The sequence below is a fragment of the Equus asinus genome, chromosome 2 (genome assembly GCF_041296235.1).
Source record: "Equus asinus isolate D_3611 breed Donkey chromosome 2, EquAss-T2T_v2, whole genome shotgun sequence".
Lineage (NCBI taxonomy): Eukaryota > Metazoa > Chordata > Mammalia > Perissodactyla > Equidae > Equus > Equus asinus.
Window position 1 is genome coordinate 15770825 of NC_091791.1, and position 21285 is coordinate 15792109.

Genomic DNA, 21285 nt, shown 5'->3' on the forward strand with positions numbered 1-21285 from the left:
GTCCCATGACACGCTGTCTCAATAAACGGTACTCCCATGTAACCTAATGTTCAGGTTAGAAATATAGAAGTCACGTTTGATTCCTCTGTCATCTTCATTTCTCCCTTCTATTCTCTCTCATCTAACCAATCACGAAGTCCTTTTAATTTGAGGGCTTAGATTTTTCCCAAATCTGTTTCCTTCTCCTGATCTTCTCCACAATGATTTTGGTCCAAGCCACTGTGAACTTTCACCTCCTCCTATAACAATAGCCTGTAATCTCCCTGCTTTTAGTCTTGTTCCTCTTCATTTTCTTTCCCATACAGCAGTAGCAAACAATGATTTGATGTAAATATGGCCATATTCTTCCCCTTATTGAAATCCTTTGTTCATCTTCCTTCAGGTAAAATCCAAACAGCTGAAACAGCTTATGACCCATTCTAAGATCTGGCCTAAACTTACTGCTTCTGTAGCATATGAGATGCAGCTCCTTGAACACTCGTGCTATCAGCTCCTAGCTCAGAGGTTTCACGCAGGTCCTTCCCTCTTCCTGAAACAGTCACTTCCCACCTCCACTCCACCCTTCATTGTGCTAACTCATTCATTCTCTCTGTTATTTGTCATCACTGCACCCCTAAACCCTGTACTATAAAATTCAAAAATACTTTGTAATTCCTTCTTCGTTAGTTTATCTTCCCCATTAAAATAAGCTCTGTTAGTGCAGGGATAATGTGTGTATTGGAGTCCACCATCTTTCTAGCATTAGCACCATGTCCAGTACATAGTAGCCACTCAATAAATATTTGCTGACTAAATGAATGAATAAATGGGATTCAAACAAAAATAGTCTCTGCCCTCAAAGAGCCTGGAGGAAACAGAAAGACAAAATGATTGATTATAATTAAGCCAAAATTATGTGTCATAACGTACATATATGTAAAAGTTAAAAGGGAATTAAAGGACTGATTAATTTTGCCTATATTGAGAAGGGTGCAGAAAGGCTTTATAGAGAAAATGACACCTGAACCCACCCTTGAAGCATAAGTTGACATTCAGAGTGCTTGGATATACTCAGTGCTTTTGCTGGTAATGCCAGCATTCATCCTTCCTTCTTGGGTAACAGCACTGGCATTTCCTTTTTGGGAAATATGCTTCCCCTTTCTCAGTACCTGAGGTTTGCATTAAGCTGATCTCACTCCTTGCCCTACCCCTCAGCCTGGCCTGACCAATCAGAATCGTAGAGAGTGGTTCAGGCACAGGCCCCTGGTCCCTGGCAGGCCAGTGAAAGCCAGTTCAGTTCAGTTGATAGAACTATTGGAGAAAGGCGCTCTCTCTTTCCCTGGGGCTAGCTAAACTGATGATAAAAGCCTGAAGATGCCAGTAGCCATCTTTGCCACCACATGGGCAGAGTATACCTGAAGATGAAGCTGCAAGAGTGAAAAATGGACCTGGGGTGGAGGGAGGGACTGGTCTTACTACTTTGTTTAAGCCCTTGGATCCAGCTGTGCCTGAGGTCAAGATGCATTCTAGGACTTTCTAATTGAGACGGCACACTCCTTTTTTTTTTTTTTTTTAAGCTTGTTTGCGTTAGATATCTGGTTCTTTGCAAGTAAAAGTATACCAACTTGTTCAGTGCTCAGCACATATCTATTAAAATGTATACAAAGTTAACAGGCAGAAAGCATTAGACAAGGTTCCAGATCAAAAGAATAAACAGCATAAGCGAAGGAGGAAATTAAGTTTTAGACAGCTTAATTTAACCTTTCTTAAAAATGGAGGAGAGTATATATATTCCTGTTCTTAGCAGCCCACAGATGCAAGATTTTTGATGTCTTTTAAGGCACCTATCTGAAGGATCCTTCTTCATCTCTCAAATTGTCATACATGAGAATCATAGTACATTGTAAAAGAATGAGTTCTGTTTTGTTCAAAGTTTTGTTCAAAGAAGCCTATAAATTTTGTTCATGTTCTGAACAAAAAGATTCAAGGCAATGTTATAGGACTCATTTATTATATCTACATTAAGCTATTAGAATCAATCCTAAAACCAACCATTATGATGTCATTCTTCTTGACAAACACCAGGAAACAATTCCTATTCTCAATTTATAACAGAAAGATTTGCACAACCTGTGCTATATTCAAACAGCATGCATTATGCCAACTCGTGATGACATGATTTTCCTACCTCTTCTGCATTATCACATTTCACATCTATTGAATTAGCTCTTCTCAGCTTATCTTGTGTAATTTCGATGTTAGAACTTTTCTATAGACACAAAAACCTCATTTATGTTTCTTAACATACTTCAAATGTAGTTCCAACTTAGTCTTATTTCCAGCACACCTTCTTTTTTTTAATTGGAAATCCAAAATTTATATCCTAAAGAATTTATATAACAAAAATATAAAAAGGGCACCAATTGGCTTTTGTACCTCTACAACCTAACTTCTAAATTAACTTCAGCATTTGCTAAAATGCACTAATTGACAGAATTTCATAGACTTAATCAATACTGGTGCTCAAATTTTAGTTATACCTGGGGATTCCACTATATTTAAACATTATATCCCTTACAATCTTAAGAAACTGACTAAATATAGAATACAGGAAAAATAGATATTCGTCACTTTATAGCCTTGCTTAAAGTTCCCATAGTCATAGTACCCATTGCTCTAAAATATCCCACATTTGGTATATATGCTCTAACACAGTGAATAATAAGTGAAAATTGAACTAAGTCTTAGGCACTTAAAAATTGGCTTGATAAAGACGTCAAGGGCTCTCAGTTAAATAGTTAATAAGCCCCAATGTAAATTAAAACAGGTTTCAAGGATAACAATTTATTATATAAAACCTAATTAATAAAGGGTGGACCATCCCCACTGATTCTCCATTTAAAAGCCTAATTTTGCCTATTCTTAAAATGTCGCCTGGAAAAAAATAAAGGGCCTCACATGGCAGATTACTACAATCTTAATGCCGTAGTCCCATGCACGAAGGCTCCTTATCCGATATCCATTATTATTAAAATTACTGATTCCATCCAGTCGACAACTATAAATATTTTGCCCTTATGGATTTGGCTGACGTGTTCTGTTCAGTGTCTATTTCAGGAGCCTCTCAGCTGTGGTTTGTCTTCACTTACTAAGGGACACAACCACCTTTCCAGGCTACCCATGGGGTACCTCAACAGCTTTGCCATCTCACACAATCTTTGCAGACAAGATGCTAATTACACCCACCTTTCTCCAGGAGCACAGGTATAAGATTACATTGATGACGTCCTCCTCCAAGGAGATTCATCTGACACACTCATCTTTCTTTAATAAGAGACAAAATTTTGGGGCCGGCCCCGTGGCCTAGTGGTTAAGTTCGCGTGATCCGCTTCGGTGGCCCAGGGTTTCGCAGGTTTGGATCCTGGGCGCGGACATGGCACCGCTCATCAGGCCACGTTGAGGCGGCATCCCACATGCCACAACTAGAAGGACCCACAACTAAAATATACAACTATATACTGGGGGGGGTTTGGGGAGAAAAAAGCAAAAAAAAAAAAAAAAAGATTGGCAATAGTTGTTAGCTCAGGTGGTGATCTTTAAAAAAAAATAAATAAATAAAAAAAGAGACAAAATTTTTGGTTGTTACAAAGGCCAAATGCAGGCCAGGATTCCAAGGCCACAGCTGGCTACTGCTGTGTTAGCAAAGGCGTTTTTTTAACCTCTCATACTATGAGGAACAAAAAGTCTTTGCTTCTTGTTCTAACAGGTAAATGATCCTTAGACTTGCCCTCTCCCCACCCAACACCAGTTACATCTAGCCCCCAGCCAAACTAGCCGGCCCCTTATCTTCATTTATCCTGTGGAGTATGGGAGGCGAGAGTAAAGAAAGAATATTTCATGTTTTAATATTTTTCAAAGTTTTTAGCATAGCTGCATATTTATTCATTCAGTCAGTTTTTCATTCCTTCACTTACACAGTCATGTGCCACATGATGACATCCCGGTCAATAATGGACTGCATATATGATGGTGGTCCCATAAGATTATCATGGAGCTGAAAAATTCCTATCGCTTAGTGACGTTGTAACATTGTAGTGCAATACATTACTCACGTGTTTCGGGTGATGCTGGTGTAAACCAACCTACTGTGTTGCCAGTCATTTAAAAGTATAGCACATACAATTATGTACAGTACATATTACTTGATAATAATAATAATAAATGACTACGTTACTGGTTTATGTATTTACTATACTATACTTTTTATCATTATTTTAGAGTGTCTCTTTCTACTTATAAAAAATGTTTACTGTAAAACAGTATGTCATGTTATGATGGCAGCAACCTCATACATCTTGTGTTTACCGCATCTCTTCATTGCATCATTATTTTCTCTTGTGTTTGATTTAATCTCATATTGTTGTGTTCATCATGGCCCCTAAGTATACAAAATCCACTGCTAATGCTGGCAGTAAAAGGCCACATCAAGTGATTGACCTGGAAACAAAATTAAAAGTGATTAGGACCACGAAGGTGGAAAATCAGTGACAGTTATTGCTCACCACCAGGCATGTCCCATTCCACCATAACTATGCTCTTGAAGAACAAGAACAAAGTGACAAGAAGCTGTTAAAATATCTTCTTCATTGAAGGCAATGAGACTAACAAAAACTCAAGAAGGACCTATATTGGACATGCAGAAACTTCTAATCCACTGGATTGAAGACCAGACACAGAAGTATATCCCTCTTAGCACCCTGATGATCATGGCCAAAGCAAAACGTTTGTTTGCAATGTTGAAATAAAAGGCTATACTCAACCACAATGTTGAATATACTGCTAGCTCTGGGTGGTTTAAACGATTCAGGAGTCGTTATTCCTTACATCATATGAAAATGAGTGGTGAGTCTGAAAGTGTGGATGTGAAGGTAGCTGAAGAATTTTTGGAAACTCTAGATAAGCTGATTGTGGAGGAAAATTACTTGCCAGAGCAAATATTCAATATGGATGAAACCTCCCTAATCTGGAAACAAATGCCTGAAAGGACTTTCATCCATAAGGAGGCTAAGTCAATGCCAGGTTTCACGGAATAAAGGACAGGATAACAGTCTTGCTTGGGGGCAATTTTGCAGGTTACAAATTGAAACTCCTTGTGATCTGGCACAGTGAGAACCCCAGCGCCTTCAAGCACACACGTGAAGTGCGTGCTTCAATAAGCACACACTGCCAGTGTACTACAGGAGCAATAGGAAGTCACAATGACCCAGTTCCTCTTCCAAGATGGCCTCCTGAATTGCTAAGCCAGCAAAATGGAGAAGAACTGTTTGGAGAATAACAAAACTTTCAAGATTTTGCTTATTGTTGATAACGCTCCCAGGTATCCTTCTTTTATTGGTGATTTGCATCCCAATACCAAAGTGTTGTTTCTCTCTCCAAATACCATCTATCTGATCCAACCAATGGATTAAGGAGTTATAGCAGTTTTCAAGGCCTACGATCTGAGGAGAACATTTTCCAGACTATTGTTGTGACCTAGGAAGACAGTGAGAAGACACTGATGCAATTCTGGAAGGATTACACCATTTTTGATTGCATCAAGAACCTTGTTTGGGATTGGGTGATGTTACAAGGAGTGTATGAATGGCATCTGGAAGAAGACACTAGGAGGTTTGTCCATGACTTCACAGGACTTGCCAAAGATGAGGATGTTGCAAAAATCAACCAGGTTGTGGCTGAGACAGCAAACAACATTAGCCTGGGTATGGATGAGTATGACATTGAGGAGCTCCTAGAGGTGGTTCCTGAGGAAGTGACTAATGAGGAGTTATTGGAACTGGAACAGGAATCCATAGCTGAAGAGGAGGCAGGAGAAAAGGAAACTTCAAGAGGAGAAAAAGAAGAATCCCCAAGAAAATTCACAATGAGGTGTTTAGCAGAAGCTTTTGCAGACCTCAACAAGCTCCCTAAAAAGTTTGAAAACATGGACCCCAACACAGAAAAGTTGTCATTAATGGAGAGGGATGTGCATGGTGCATTACCTGCTTACAAGCGAACCTAAGATGAAAAAAAGAAACAAACCAAGCAACCCACCAAGGACATATTTCTGAAAAGAGTAACACCTCCTCAAGAAGAGCCTCAGGCAGGTCCTGTAGGAGGTGTTCCAGAAGAAGGCATTGTTAGCAAAGGAGAGGACTGGTCTATGTGTGTTATTGCCCTTGAAGGTCTGCCAGTGGGACAACATGTGGAGGTGGAAGGTGGATGATGTTGATGATCCTGACTTTGTGTAGCCTAGGCTAATATGTGTGCTTGTGTCAAGTTTTCAACAAAAAAGTTTAAAAAGCAAAAAAAAAAAGAAAAAAGTTAATGGAAAAAAGCTTACAGAATAAGGATATAAAGAAAACATATTTCTGTATAGCTGTACAATGTGTTTGTGTTTTAAGCTAAGTGTTATCACAAAAGAGTAAAAAAGTTAAAAAAAGTTAAAAAGTTTAAAAAGTAAAAAGTTACATTAAGGTTAATTTATTATTGAAGAAAGAATTTTTTTTTTATAAATTTAGTGTAGCCTAAGTGTGCAGTGTTCATAAAGTCTGCAGGAATGTCCCAGGCCATCACATTCTCTCACCACTCACTGACTCACCCAGAGCCACTTCCAGTCCTGCCAGCTCCATTCATGGTAAGTGCCCTATACAGGTGTACCATTTTTATCTTTTATACCATATTTTTACTGTCCCTTTTCTACGTTTAGATGTGTTTAAGTACACAAATATCATTGTGTTACCACCGCCTACAGTATTCAGTACAGTAACAAGCCGCACAGGTTTGTATCCTAGGAGCAACAGGCTGTAGCACAGAGCTCAGGTGTGCAGTGGGCTGTACCATCTGGGTCTGTGTAGGCACACTCCATGACGTTCGCACGACGACGAAACTGCCTAACGACGCATCTCAGAACACAACCCCCTCGTTAAACAAAGCCTGAGTGGAAATCATTCACTGAGAGCTGACAGTTTTGGGTCCAGAACTAGGTCCTAGAATACAAAAAGGACAAGGCACCCACTCTCCCTGTAGAGGCTTGGTTTCCATTTGAAGGCCCTTCTCAAAAGAGGCAACGGAAGAGAGAAATCTTGTTTTTTTTCCTTCAGTTTTTAGTCTTATCCAAGTTATAGGTTAAAGAGTCAAATCTTTCTACACATTCCTGCTTCTAGTCATGAGACAATTGGCACTGGACTTGCTCTCCCAGTGAAAACAATGAGAAAACGGGACAGGATGTATGAGACAACTTTCTTAGGCCCTGAGGACAGGCAGAGCAGGAGCAGGCACCGCAGGAAGTGAGCTGGGGGCAGTTTTGCTCACAGACAGGTGAGCCCCAAGCAGAGACAGGTGAGATGGGTAGTCCGCCTGAGCTGAGAAAGCACACACTCAAGGTCCAGGCAGCGGAAACAGCTGGAATTTGTGGGGCAGTGTACCAGCTGGCAAAGAGGCTGCCACCCAAACAGGTGGGAGCAGAGGCCTGAGTTGGTGGGGTAGGGGGGAGGGGCGGGGTAGGGGTGCAGTTAAGATCTTCAGAAAGGCCACACCTCAGTATAGGGACCACACCCTGGAGTAAGGGCCCTGCCCTAAGACCAAGTTCAGAATGAAAATACAACCACCCAAAGAATAAACCAAGACTAACAGGATCAAAAGACTTGGCCAGTACTCTGAATGCCTATCAGGACAAAATGACACGCTCTTTAAAGGAAGATGTAATAATCCAAATTCATCACAATGCATCACCCACAATAAATCATAAACACAGGTGTAGACATACAATGAAATACTCGGTACACTGAATGAATGAACTGCTGGTACGGGCAACAACACAGGTGACTCTCACAGACATTGTGTGAAGGTGGATTCAAAGGAGCACATATGTTAGAATTCGTTTATATAAAGTTCAAGTACAGGCAAAACTAATCTCTAGTGAAAAGTAATCAAAACAGTGGTTACCCAAGGCAGGGGCAGCGGTGGGAGTAGGCAGCTCTCCTTGCGGTCAACTTGGAAACTTCCGGGAGTGATGAAATTGTTCTCTCCTTTGGTTTGGGTGGTGGTTACATGGATGTTTACCATCGTCAAAACTCATCAAACTGTTCACTTAAAATCTGTGCATTTTATTGTACGTGAATTACATCTCAAAAATTGATTTAAATTTAAAGAAAAAATAACAGCAAAGAAAGATATAGAACCATATTTCACATAGCAACACTGAGCTTTTCATGCAAGCCAGAGAGGACTTTTTACTTAAAAAAAAAACCCACGTATTTTTATTGAAGTCATTGTAAGCTGATTTACACTGCTTTGCAAGAGCTGATTGTTAAATTTTAGGAACTTTGTGAGCCAGCTGTTAAACTACTGTTAGCCCAAAATTGGCCATGGTAGGATTCTTTACAACACATTACAAATCAGGGCTTCCCACCCACTTCACCCCCCTGAAGAAAGCTGGTTTACTAGCATACCACTGGATTTATGATTTATATTAAAATAAAGATGTGCTTTGCATGTCAAGTTTAGGGTTATGGTCAATAAACAAAGCAAATTTTCCAAAATAGAATTCTACAAAGATTATTTATATTTATAGGGACGATCAGTACCTCCTTCTCTGCTCTCCTTTTCTTCCCATCACCCCTACTCCCAGGCAATAATTTCAACTCTTTTCGCTGTTTATTTTTGAATTTGCCGTCATGTCACTATATAACATGCTCATGCTGCTACTTACTTTTTCCAATTTTAGCATTATCTACTGATTTCTACTATGGAAGATAGGAATTTAGTTTTCTTTCTCACAAAACATCTGCCGCCACCATAAATACACTTCTCACTACCCTTATCCTTCCAACATTGTGTTATACTTCATTAGATCAATATTCAGTGTTGACACTAATATGATTATGAAAATATCCACAGCTGAGCTGTCTAGTATTATTAGTATTACTTTTCCCTCCTTGCATAACTTTTGTTTTCTCTGGAGTTAGTGATATTCTTGTGGTTTGTTGTTTTCATTTGCTTAGTTTTCTATGTACCTATCAGTGATTTATACCAATCTCTATCCCAATTGTTTAAATTTTCTCTTAATAGTTCCAACGTATCAGGTATTCCAGCAATTTCATCTTCCTGGAAACTTCTCTTTGGAGGCTGCTCTCATTTGAACTGGTTGCTCTCTAGGCCTAGTGCACAGCTACCATCCTGGGATTTATCTTCCCTATACCAATGAGTTTCTCATCACCTCTCTTGTGAATTGGTAAACCAACTGCTAGATTGGTCATCCAAGTATTGCTGTTGAGAAGTCCAAGGCATTTTGATTCCTGTTTCCTTAGGGGTGACCTATTTTTTACTTTGGAATTTTATAGGATCTTATCTTTGTCCTCCATATTCTGAAATTTTGTGATGATGTCACTTTGACAGTGGGTCTAATGCATGGATTCCACTAGGCTCTTACTGGGCTCTTTCAACCTAAAACCTCATGTCCTTTAACTCTTGAAAATTTTCTCTTCTCTGTTTTTTCTGCTTTCTCTTTCTAAACTCCTATTATTCAAATGTTGAACAAAATGAACTGATTCTCTAATCTTATCTCTCTCCTTTTTTTCCTCTCTTTGTCTTTTTGCTCTATTTTCTGGGAGATTTCCCTAATTTTATCTAACTCATTTTTTTTAAACTTCTGCTAACATATTTTAAATTTCACTCATCTGCATCCTATAATGGCAAACATCTCTTATCTGTCTGAGGATTTCAATGATTCTTTAGAAGTTTTCATCTCCCTGCGTAATCTCTCTCTTCTGAGTTGCTGTCCCCCTATTTGTTTGGATAGGTCCTCTTCATGTTAAAGGCATGTCTCATGAATACTGACTGCTTCCATTTTAGAGTCAAGCTATAAAAGGTTAATTGAACACATGAGTGGCACTTGTCACTTGTGAGCTTCACCCTGGGGTCACCTGACTGAACTGTTTCATTGAAAAAATTCTTTCTTAAGCCTTTTCCTTTGAGCTTGTAAAATTCCTCAGAGAAGGATATTCCAATCTTTTGTTTGGAGCAGTGTGATTCTCAAACTTCCTTAGGCATCAGAATCTCCTGGAGGGCCTGTTCCAGCACCGATGCTGGGCCCACCCATAGAGTTTCTGCTTCGGAAGGTCTGGGGTAGGGCCCTAAAATCTGCATTTCTAACAAGTTCCTAGATGATACCGATGCTGCTGGTATGCTCCTGGGACCGTACTTTGAGAACACCGGCCAGCCTGAATGATATAAATTTGATTGCCTCAAACAAAATCTGAATTAGAAGGGTTGGGATTACAACATTCAGAATGTAAGCTTTTCATAATCCCTCTGTTTTCAGTAATCATACTCTATCCCCCACAGTGACTGGTGCCCTCTGTCCAGAGGCCTTCTGTTTTATATTCTCCAGAAAACAAACCTAAAAGCTTCTGCTAGGGTTGGGGAGGGCCTATTCCCCCACTGTAATGGGGAAGACGACCTGAGGATCTCAGTGTTTCTTAAACATACATTTAATCAATCCCTTTATTTTTAGTCCCAACTTCACCGTCACTTCCACAGGTATCTCGTACTGCCAATTTCCCAGTGTTTTGAGAGTTCTCTAGAGGCAAATCAAGATGGTTTTATCTTTTTCTCTGAGGGTTTGGAACCCACTTTCTCAAGTTTGCTAAGGCATTTCGCACCCATCCATCCACTTCCCAGCTTCCAGAATCGCACTGCTATCAACTCCTCTACGTCATCTTCTCTTTCCCCTTTAGGTCTTTAAAAGAAAATCATTTCACTATCATGTAGTGGAGTTTGGAGGAAGACGCAGAGGTAAAGGTTTGTGTTCAATTTGCCACCTTCAACTGGAAGTTGGAAGAGTCTTTAGTGTCCAATAAACCATGTTCTCAGACTCTGATTGTATCTCAGAATATGAAACAAACAGGATTTGCCTGAAAGCAAATTGAACCATCCCCGAGAGTTCCACTAGGCTGGTCAGTTTAGTTGTTTCAGACCTGGCAAAAGATGTCAACTATGTTTGCCTAGGAAAATGTGTTCCATAGCTTCAGCCTGCATCTCTCCCACAGTCAAGTGTGTCATGGGTCTGGGATACAAGCCACACGTGAAATTCTGGTGACTCAAAGAAAGAAAACAAAGTATATGAACCAGAAAGCTCATCTTTGTGTATAAAGAGCAACACTAAAAACATTAATACCATGCTAAGGTACTCTATCTATTTCATACTATCTTCTGCCCAGCAACAATTAAAATGACTGTGATGCACTGAGCATATACCCAATGTCAGCATTATGCTAGGTCCTTTAGATACTTTGTCTCATTGAATCTTTACAACAACCTGATAAAATAAATATTATTTTATTCTTTCATTCCCAAGTAAGAAACTGAAATCCAGAAGAGTTAAGTAACTAGCCCAAGGCCATACAGGAAGGGCAGAGCAAGAACAGGATTGCAGGTCTACCTGATTCTAAAGCTACCACATGACCATTTTGAAATAAGTTGAGTTAAAAGCAAATAAAAATATTTATTTAGAACACAAACCCAAGCTTATTTCATGAGGCAACATGGCATACTTGAATTTAAGATTTTTACATATTTGGACCACATCTTATTTTTTCTGTGTGTGACCCATACAGCACCTATCAGAGCAAAACTTCAAAAAAAATTCATTAAATTGGAGACTGTTATAATATATTTAATAGCTCCGTGAAACATGCACAAGAAAAAGTTCATTCAAGATTATTACAGATACCTATGGTAAGTCACTAGGCGGATTTCTGCCAAGGGAATCAACAGGACAGAAACCCTTCAGAGACACACAGGCCTTGTTACTGAACATCGCTCTGCAGTATCTTCTGTCTTTTTAAGTAAAAACAGACTCCAAACATTTGAACCAACAAGGTGGTTTTCCCAAAGGCTACTTTGAGGGTGTATATTTTTGCTTTAATTTTTATAGGCTACTTTGAGGTTTTATGTTCTTTAGGGAATGAAGATTTTTAACAGAAAAGGGAGATTCAGCTAGGGAGTAACCATCAAGTTTTAAAATCTAGAAAACAAGGGGACACAGCTTCGCTTACTACCCAAGAGTGGAAGTAATCCAGTAAAATAGATAAAACGATAAGCGCACGCAACAAGAGTGGAGACGAAAAATAAGAGAAAAAATTATAGAAGCATGTTCGGGAGAAGCTCAGAAAGGAAAAGCAGAGAAGTGAACAACTAGGAGGAGGAAGGGATGGAGGAGAGAAAAAGAGCAAACTTAAAACTGCCCACAAAACATCTCTGTTACAGGATCCTGTTTCCCGCGAGAAAAAAACCATCACTCAACTACATTACGCTTTTACTTTATTGCTGGCCAGCAGATGGGCCACAGACACATAAAAAGTAAGATGCCACTAACTAATCCTGAATTTTTCACTCAATTTAAAAGGACTTTGCTAAGAAAACCAACACAAATGTGCTGCACAATTTAGAATACAGCTTAACCTGTTTTAGAGAACAAAAATATTCCATTGATGTAGTAGGCAGAATAACGCCCCCCTCCAAAGATGTCCACATCCTAACCCCCCAACCTATGAATGTGTTCGTTACATGGCAGAGAGGACGGAAGGTTGCAGATGGAATTAAGTCTGTGGATCAGCTGAGCCCCCAGAAGGAAGGCAGCCCTGACAACACCGTGCTTTCAGTCCAGCGAGATCCACATCAGACTCTGACATCAGAACTGTAAGATAACAAACGTGTGTTGTTTTAAGCCAGTTTGTAGTAATTTTTCACAGCAGCAATACAACTGACTAGCCAATGTATGTAAACTCATCGATAGTCTTATCTTACTCTCTAAAGCAAGTCAACAGACCCTCATTAAACTGAGTGTGCAAAGTAATCATTTTTTTTGTTAAAACAAAAACCTACTCAGTTTTCACCTATTTCAAATAAGTATATTCCTAGTTAAATCTAATTAAAGAAGTCTATGAAAACAGAAATTAGAACTGAATTAAACATGCATATGCAGCCCATTTAGCACATCATCATCATGGCATAATACTGTTTGAGTGCGGCCAGTCTGCTTCTTTCTATACTCGCAGAATGGAGTTACCCAAAACATCCTTTCCTTAGAAGAACTTCTCCCACTGGTCTGTATGTATTCATTACTTCTTTAATTCTGACAGTCTGACATCAGCTATTCTTTCAAGATGCTTCCTCCATTCTTTTTTAAATGTTTCCATACTAGTGAGTATTCCCATTTTCCCTTTTAACACTATCAAGGTGCCACTGTGAATGGCAAATGGCAATAGATTGTACTGAGTGCAAATTTGAGTCTGAGGGGGAAAAAAAATCACCAGAACAAGAATTTGAGAAAGAAATAAAGGTAGGCCCATAGTGTTCAAAAGTTAATGTTAATTAGATTATTTAAATCTTAGCATACATCTTCTCTCATCAAGGGTATTAAAAATGATTAGGTTCCAGGTCAGTCTATAAAACCTAATCAACCCATTAAGGATGTGAAATAGAAGTCTTCCACGTTTACTGGGTACCTGCTATGTGCGAGGCACTTGGTATGGATTCGAAACGCAAAGATGAATGAAAATTCTTGCCTTCATATAGTTCACAATCCAAAGGAGACTAATAATTATACCACTGCTGGATAATACTATAATGCATATTCAGAAAAAGTTCTGTGGAGCACAGAAGGCACGCTCAATTTGCCTGGTGGTACCAGGAGACACCTGACAGAGGAAGGAACTCTTGTGCAAAATCTGAAAGGAATGAAATTCCTATTCCAAGTACCTCCACACTTGCTGGGAAGGAAGAAGCAGTGGCCCCCACTGGGGAAGAGCAGCTGAAACCTCCCTGATACCTAGTAAACTGCTCTCTGCATCTATGAAAGAGATGGCTCTTTGCTGCATTTCTAAACCCATGCAAATCAGTCTCAGGTATTGAGAAATGGGAAATATTGCTTTCATTCGAGATCACTGAGTTCAGGTGGTCCTGGGCTCAAATCTGCTTTGAAATTGGCACTGTATTATCTTAGCAGTTTGCTTAGCCTTGCAGCCTCTGTTTCCTTGGCTGTAAAACAATCACCAGTTTTCTCATCTTTTAGGATAGTGTGAAGATTAGAGATGATGTACGTAAGGCACTTAGCATAAGAGATCAAGGGTGGAATTCTGAATTCGGACTTTCTTACACTGATACGTACACAAGTCAAGTGTTCACAGATTAGGAAATACACAAACTCCAGAACTCCTTGAGAACCACTGACAAGTTTAACTGATGCCCTTCAGAAAAATAAAGCAAAATGCAACAAAACTAAACCTACCTCCTATTTCAAGGAGGATAAACCTAGCAGCTCTGAGTCTGAATAGTCTTGTCATTTCACAACAACCCCTTAACAATCCTCAGGAAGAAGAAGTGTCAGTTCCGTAAGTACAAGGACCATGTCTTGGTCTCCTTGGTCCCATGCCACAACTACCATGATATCCTGTTTAGTTAGCTGGTGCTAATTTTTCACCTTAAAATATAGAGAGATATTGTCAGTGTACGTAAATGATGAAACAATTATTCTCATTTGGACATTATAAGTTTAGAGCTGACAGAAGCACCAAGAATATGTCCCTACTAACATAATTTATTTTATTTTATTTTTTTTTGCATTTTCTTTTTTTAATTTTTATTTTTTTCAGATGTACAAACATAATTTATAAAATATTTTATTTGAGAAAGAAGAAAACCACGCAAAGTAAACCCATTCGAGAAATAAGCTATTTGAGTACATACTACAGGTCAGGCACTGTTCTAGGCACTGGGGAGATAGCAGTGCAGAGAGACAAAAATCTCTGCCTTCAGGAAGCTTACATTCTAGTCTGAAAGATGGACAGTGAATAGGACACAATTTATAAATAAGTAACATACATAGGATAAGTGCTAAGAGACAAAGCAGAAAAAAAAGACAGGAAGTATCAAGGGGCCTACACTAGGGCAGTAGCCACGCTGTGAGGAGAAGAGGTTCCAGATTCTGCATATATGTTGAAGGTAGAAATAACAGAATTTGGTGATGGACTGGACACACGAAGTACCATCAGATATTCAACTATTAAGATATTCTTGGAGTCAACAGATAGTCACCCAATTTTTAAGTAAAGCTTTAAAGGAAACACGTATCTGGTGATAAAGCTGATTGGCAGGTCAATTACCAAAGATCCTAAGCGGAATGACTTCACTTTATTTGATGGACCAATAATTTATGGATGAATCTTTGAAGACTAAGGATGAACACTAAATAATCGAGGCTAACACACTCAGAAGTTATACTAATAATCAACAACTTGAATTAACACCAATTTTCATGTGGTCTCAGGTTGAAAGTCTGTTAGTTATATTTTTTATTATTTTTATTTTGTTTCTTTTTTTGTTTTTTTTTGTGAGGAAGATTGGCCCTGAGCTAACATCTGTACCAATCTTCCTCTATTTTAAGTGCGTCGCTGCCACAGCATGGCCTGATGAGTGGTGTAGGTCCGTGCCCTGGATCCGAACCTGCGAACCCGAGACTGCCGAAGTGGATTGTGCCAACTTAATCACTACACCACCGGGATGACCCTGTTAGTTATACTTTTTAATTCAAGAATAAAGAAAATATATTGATTAAACCAATTAGCCTCTTTTAAGGTTAGCAAAAGTGGAACTAGACTGTACTATTACTAAAATTTCACTTTTATGTCCCTTAAACTTTTAATTTTTCTTTAGAGCACATGTGATACTACTTTGAAAATTAGTATCAAATACATATTTGAAAATTTATATGGAATGACTGAAAATTATAGAGAGAGAGATTTAAAATTTATGCCTACATAAATGGGGAAGAAAGGAGGGAAGGAGGGAAGGAAGGAAGAGAGGGAGGAAGGAAGGATCGTTCTTTTATAAGGATTTGTTATTCTCAAATTTCCTCCAATTTTGCTGTAACATCTTGTTCAAGGTGGTACCAGAGAAATCCAGCAGATGGCACTCATACATTTTTCTAAATATGATGCTGAATAAAATCAGGATTGCTCACATTTTGTATTTCAGACCAGAAAGATTGAATAAATCATAGTCAGAAGCAAACACATTTCTCAATTTTCTATTACTATGGAGAAATAATGCTTTTAAGCTACTCTAATGCACATTCATAGTTTGCAAGCAACTTACAATTTTCACTTCCTGTTCTAGCAGCTTGTGGAAAGTAAGCATTCATAACTATTACCTGCCAATCAACAGCTTGATAATAGAGAGCTGAAGGGACCATTGAGAGAGTCACAAACTTTTTCCATGATGGGATACGTGATCATTATTTTCTTCTAGTTTCTTTTCAATGCTTTTATTGGTTGTTCTACATAGACAGATTCTGAAATTAGCAAACACTCTTTATTTTTCATTGCAGTAACATCGGTTTATAACAGGATATAACTCTCAGGTGTACACTGTAATATATTTCAAATTCTGCATAGATTACGTCATGTTCACCACCCAAAGACTAATTACAATCCATAGCAAATATTCTTACTGTCATTTTTCAGATAAGTAAACAGAGACTCAGAAAGAGTAAGAAATGAGAGGATAAGGTAATTCAACGAAGAAAGAGAATCAACATTAAATGAATCCAGTTCCTTTAACTTGAGAATCAATAATTTATACTTAAATTCTCAATTAATAAATATAGGTTAAATGAACAAGTTAATTCAAGTCATATTTCAACACACATTTATTGAACACTTCCTATATGCCAACACTATTCTAGGCTCTGAGAAAAAAGTAGGACAAAAAATACCCCTGCTCTCATGGAACTTATGTTTTAGTGGTGATAAATAGAAAAGAAAACCAAACAAGAAGGATATCAGAAATCACATGTAGTATGAACAGAATTAAGTTAGAGGGCGTGATAATGTGACCAACACGACTACCTTAGATTGACTGTTTAAAGGAAGGCTTCCCTGAGGAGGTGACGTTTCCGCTGACACCTGAATGACAGAAGCAGACAGCCATACAGAGATCAGGAGGAGAAGCATTCTAGGCAGAGGGAACACAGCTCCCAAAATGATCCCAAGGCCAGAGCGGGGCCTATTTGGGGAGCAGAAAGAAGGCTGGTGTGGCTGGAGAAGAATGTGGAAGGAAGAGAGTGATACGACATCAGTTCCAAGAAATAGCCAAGAGCCAAGATGAATGGATGGATGGATGAAAGAGTAGATGTTAGGAAGAACAGAAGGGGAAAAGAAACAAATGAGTAAGAGTGCTCATTCAGTTAATCACAGATTCTTTTAGATGTTGACCTTTCTAGAAGTCTTCTGTTAGTCCACATTCCTGCCTTCACAAGTACCGAAGAATGAATATCACTCTTATTTGATATTTTAAGAAGATGCTATCCTTCACATTATCACCTTAAATTATCAGTGACCACAGGGAAGCACTGAAAAAAATAAATCTGTAGAAAGTGTAGTAAAGTGGGATGAATAGGTATTAATTTCAAGAGATACTCAGAAAGTGAATTTTCAGTCTGTTTTGTACTGATTTGCCCCTTTCCCCTCATGGAGTGTAAAAGATATTCTTAGGTAATTAAAAATTCACATTCACTGATTCAGAATAATCAATATTTTCTGGTACCAAAAGGGTGATTTAAATGATTCTCAAATTTCTGTTATCTTCTAACATTTACCTGTTGTATAAGACTTAATTATAAGCAAATTTTCATAAGCAGTATATTTTAAGGTGTTGGAACTGAAGTCCAGGCAACTGAACTGCAAATAAAGAGGCCCACTGCCTCCTATGACCTCACGCAAATCAGATCGTCAGTCAAAGTCTCAGCTCCTCCTGCAAAAACCAGGATATATGCTTGGTCTCCAACTACAATCTCAATAAAGAGCTTTGATTTTATTGGATAAAAACGTTTTTATAGATATAACGTTGGTATTTTACACATTTCAATTTGCACTAGATTTGAGAGCTGACATTACACTGACCCTATGATTACTCCCATGCCACTCATTCTCAACCAGGAGCTCCTTTGTCTAAAGTCCACAAAAACTGTCAACAACCACACCATTTAACGGTGGTTTGAATTTGCAAATACTTTCTCTCAGCAATCACAAAGCCATAGCCAGAAATATTCATTAGTAATTGTATTTGCATCTATTAAATGTAGATTAAGAGGATTTTATTTTAACAAGATTTTATTTACCAACTAATTAGAATGACAATTTATTACAAGTATGAAAGTAATTAACTCAGAATTAATAGAGTAGTATAGCTCTTCCGGTTGCAAGAAAAAAAGTAAATCATTTTTCTCCCGCTCTACGGGCCTCGTTTTGCACAGCTACTTACATCAGTCACTGTTATTAATTTCACATTCTTACTTACTCTTTATTTTCCCAGACATTTGAATTCTGGTGTTGTCAATTTCATAAAGGTCTTTTAAAGATAAATTCGCTATGTATCAGAAGCGGTTGTTTAAATAAGCATTCGGTTCTGACAGCTCTGCTCTTGATACTTTTCACAGCAGAAGCTAGGAGAGCGTTTTACCATCAGTCACAGCTTTCTTTGTTATGCTTTCTTTTCCTCCTCCGATCAAAATAAATGTGTTCTTACCATCAGCATTACCCTGCAAAATTCTTCCTCACGTTTAATGAAAGCGACTCTCAGTACAATGAACAACCGCAAACAAACGAATGAAATCCTGATTCTCCCTTACAGAACAGGGAGTTATTCTATTATTTCCTTCACATGTTCGTCAATGCCTCTCAATACTATTCTTTTGTCAAATGTCAGTAAAGCAAGTAAGAAGGTAAAGCTTCTTCAATGGCGTGATGTGATGACTAGCAGGCCAAGCAAAAGACTGACTGAACTTACAAATATTATGTTTAGACAGCACAAACGCAACAAACTATACATTCCTACGTCCAACATTTCAAAGATAACTTCATCCTTCCCGTTCTTTAAAAAAAAAAAAAAAAGCTGTTGTCTTAAGATAAAAGGGACACAAAACTCCAAGACTTAATCTCTGCTTCAGGCTAATGACAAAAAATATTTTTCATTTTTAGTACACATCCTGAAAAAAACTCCCTTGACAGAAAATGTTCTGAACTAGACTCTGAGACACAAATGTATTTGCTTGAGTTTTTCAGGATGACAAAGGAGAGAAGTCAAGAAGAAACATAAAAGCTGACCTAAAATAGGTCAGCTTCAAATGTTAAAATACTTTTTAATACATTGAACAACTTCAAATTTCAAATTTTAAGCTACAAATAAATATTTGAATGACAGAACACCTTACCCTTGTACATCCAGGATTAAAAATCATATTATATTTATTTTTAATCATGTCACTGAACTGCTACTGTTTTCTGGACTGCAAATAAATGACTTATTCATAATAACGTGACACAGTTATGTATGATTGATTGGTATGAAATAGAAAGGGACTTTGTCCTCAGCATAAGCTTAGAACAGGGCCTGTCCAGTGCGTGCTCCCTGTCCATCTGCAGCTAGCCAACTGAATTACTGATTGCCCTTCTGCTAACAGACTCAATGGCTGTTTTGCTGCATAATTTTCACTCTACAATAAATTACCCATCCCAATTGATTCTGTTTTAAGACATTTCTAGATTCTAATTCACTACAATACAATAACCTCAATCTTTATCTTAGACACTTTTAAGAATCTCATCAGGGTTTTTCAAATTTCAAGGAAAAAAAGACAGGCAAACAAAATGCTCCTCAATTTTTTTTTCTTTTACAGAAGAAAACACTACTATTGACAAAACAAAGAGTAGTATAGAAATCTTCCTGATTGTACATACTGTACCTTAAAGCTTTTCCTTTTCTTTGCTTTTTCCTCCCATTCAATAATTAGGCCAGGGAAGGAAGAAAGGAATTTCTAGTCCAGTGGTCACGTCCACATCCTATAATTTTGTTGCTGTTTTCCCCCAAGCCAAATAACTCCATTAATCAGCTGGAAAAATATGCAGCAAACTATCTATACATCCTAATATTATCCCCAGTGGAGAGCTGAGAATCAGACAGTTGCTTCTGAAAGAACTTTTGTTACAGAAAAGAACTATGGTGGCATGCTAGGAAGCTCAGAGCAGTACCAGTGTTACTCTGGGTTAGTATGAGCTTTGGTTATAACTGAGAATAGTGGAAATTTGGTGAATTTACTTAACGAATGAGCAGTCATATAAAAATTGCCTCTCTGTACAGCCAAAGTCTTCCAGAGTAATTAAAGCCAGCCTGAGACACATTTTTACCCAAATAATTTCAGTTATTTTTCATAAGAATTTCATGAATTACTAATTCTTAAAAAAACTAAGAACAGACCTAATCTACTGCTGATATTTTATATTGACAGTGCAGTTTAGTTTTGTACACTGTGGTTTCTATTGACTGTTGTATTTCCTTTATCCAGTGAACTTGTTCCTTTGATTACATTGATTCTGATAGTCCCAGTTATTTTGACTGGTATCACATGGGTAATGCTTTGTATTACTCTACCATGCAGTGCTAAAATAATCATTCATTTGATTGTTTGAAAATTAGTTGAAATCTTAAAATATGCATTTTAAGCATTCTGAAATAATGAAAATACTGAGCCTTCCATTTTTTTTCAAATTCAATTCATATGAATCCTGATTCCATTACTAAGCATTTAATCTAGATATTCTATATGACACACACACGAAAAGACAGTTGTATCAGTAAGAGTTTATTCTACATATATATCATTGTGTGTTAGTTACGCAAATAAGTGGCAGGTCTCTAGTTCACATTAATATTTTAGCTACAAAACCAATAGTGAACAAAAATTACTGGTAAGTCAAAAAGACTTTATGTGTAAAATAAATCTGCATATTAATAATATGATACATATTTAATAAGAGATATTCACAAGACTTAGAATGTAGGTAGATAAATGGACTAAAATAAGACAGAACTGAAGTCATGACTAATCCCAACAACCATTTCCTACTTTATATTTGCATATAAGATAAATTGCAATTCCCTGGTACCATTAATTTTTTTCTTCTTAAGCAAAAATAATTTACTATTAAATATTTAAAGACTCAAAATAGAAATCACTTCTGAAAATGCAAATTATTTAAACAGATTGCAATTGCTGCACATCTCAAAGGAGAGTTTTAACTTCGCTAATTTTTAAAAAATAAGGGTGTAAAACAACATATTCAAAAAAGCTATCCCAAAATAAGACTTGCTCTGAAACTAGACCCAAGTACTCTACCTCAACATCAGTAGATATAAGACATTTGTAAACAT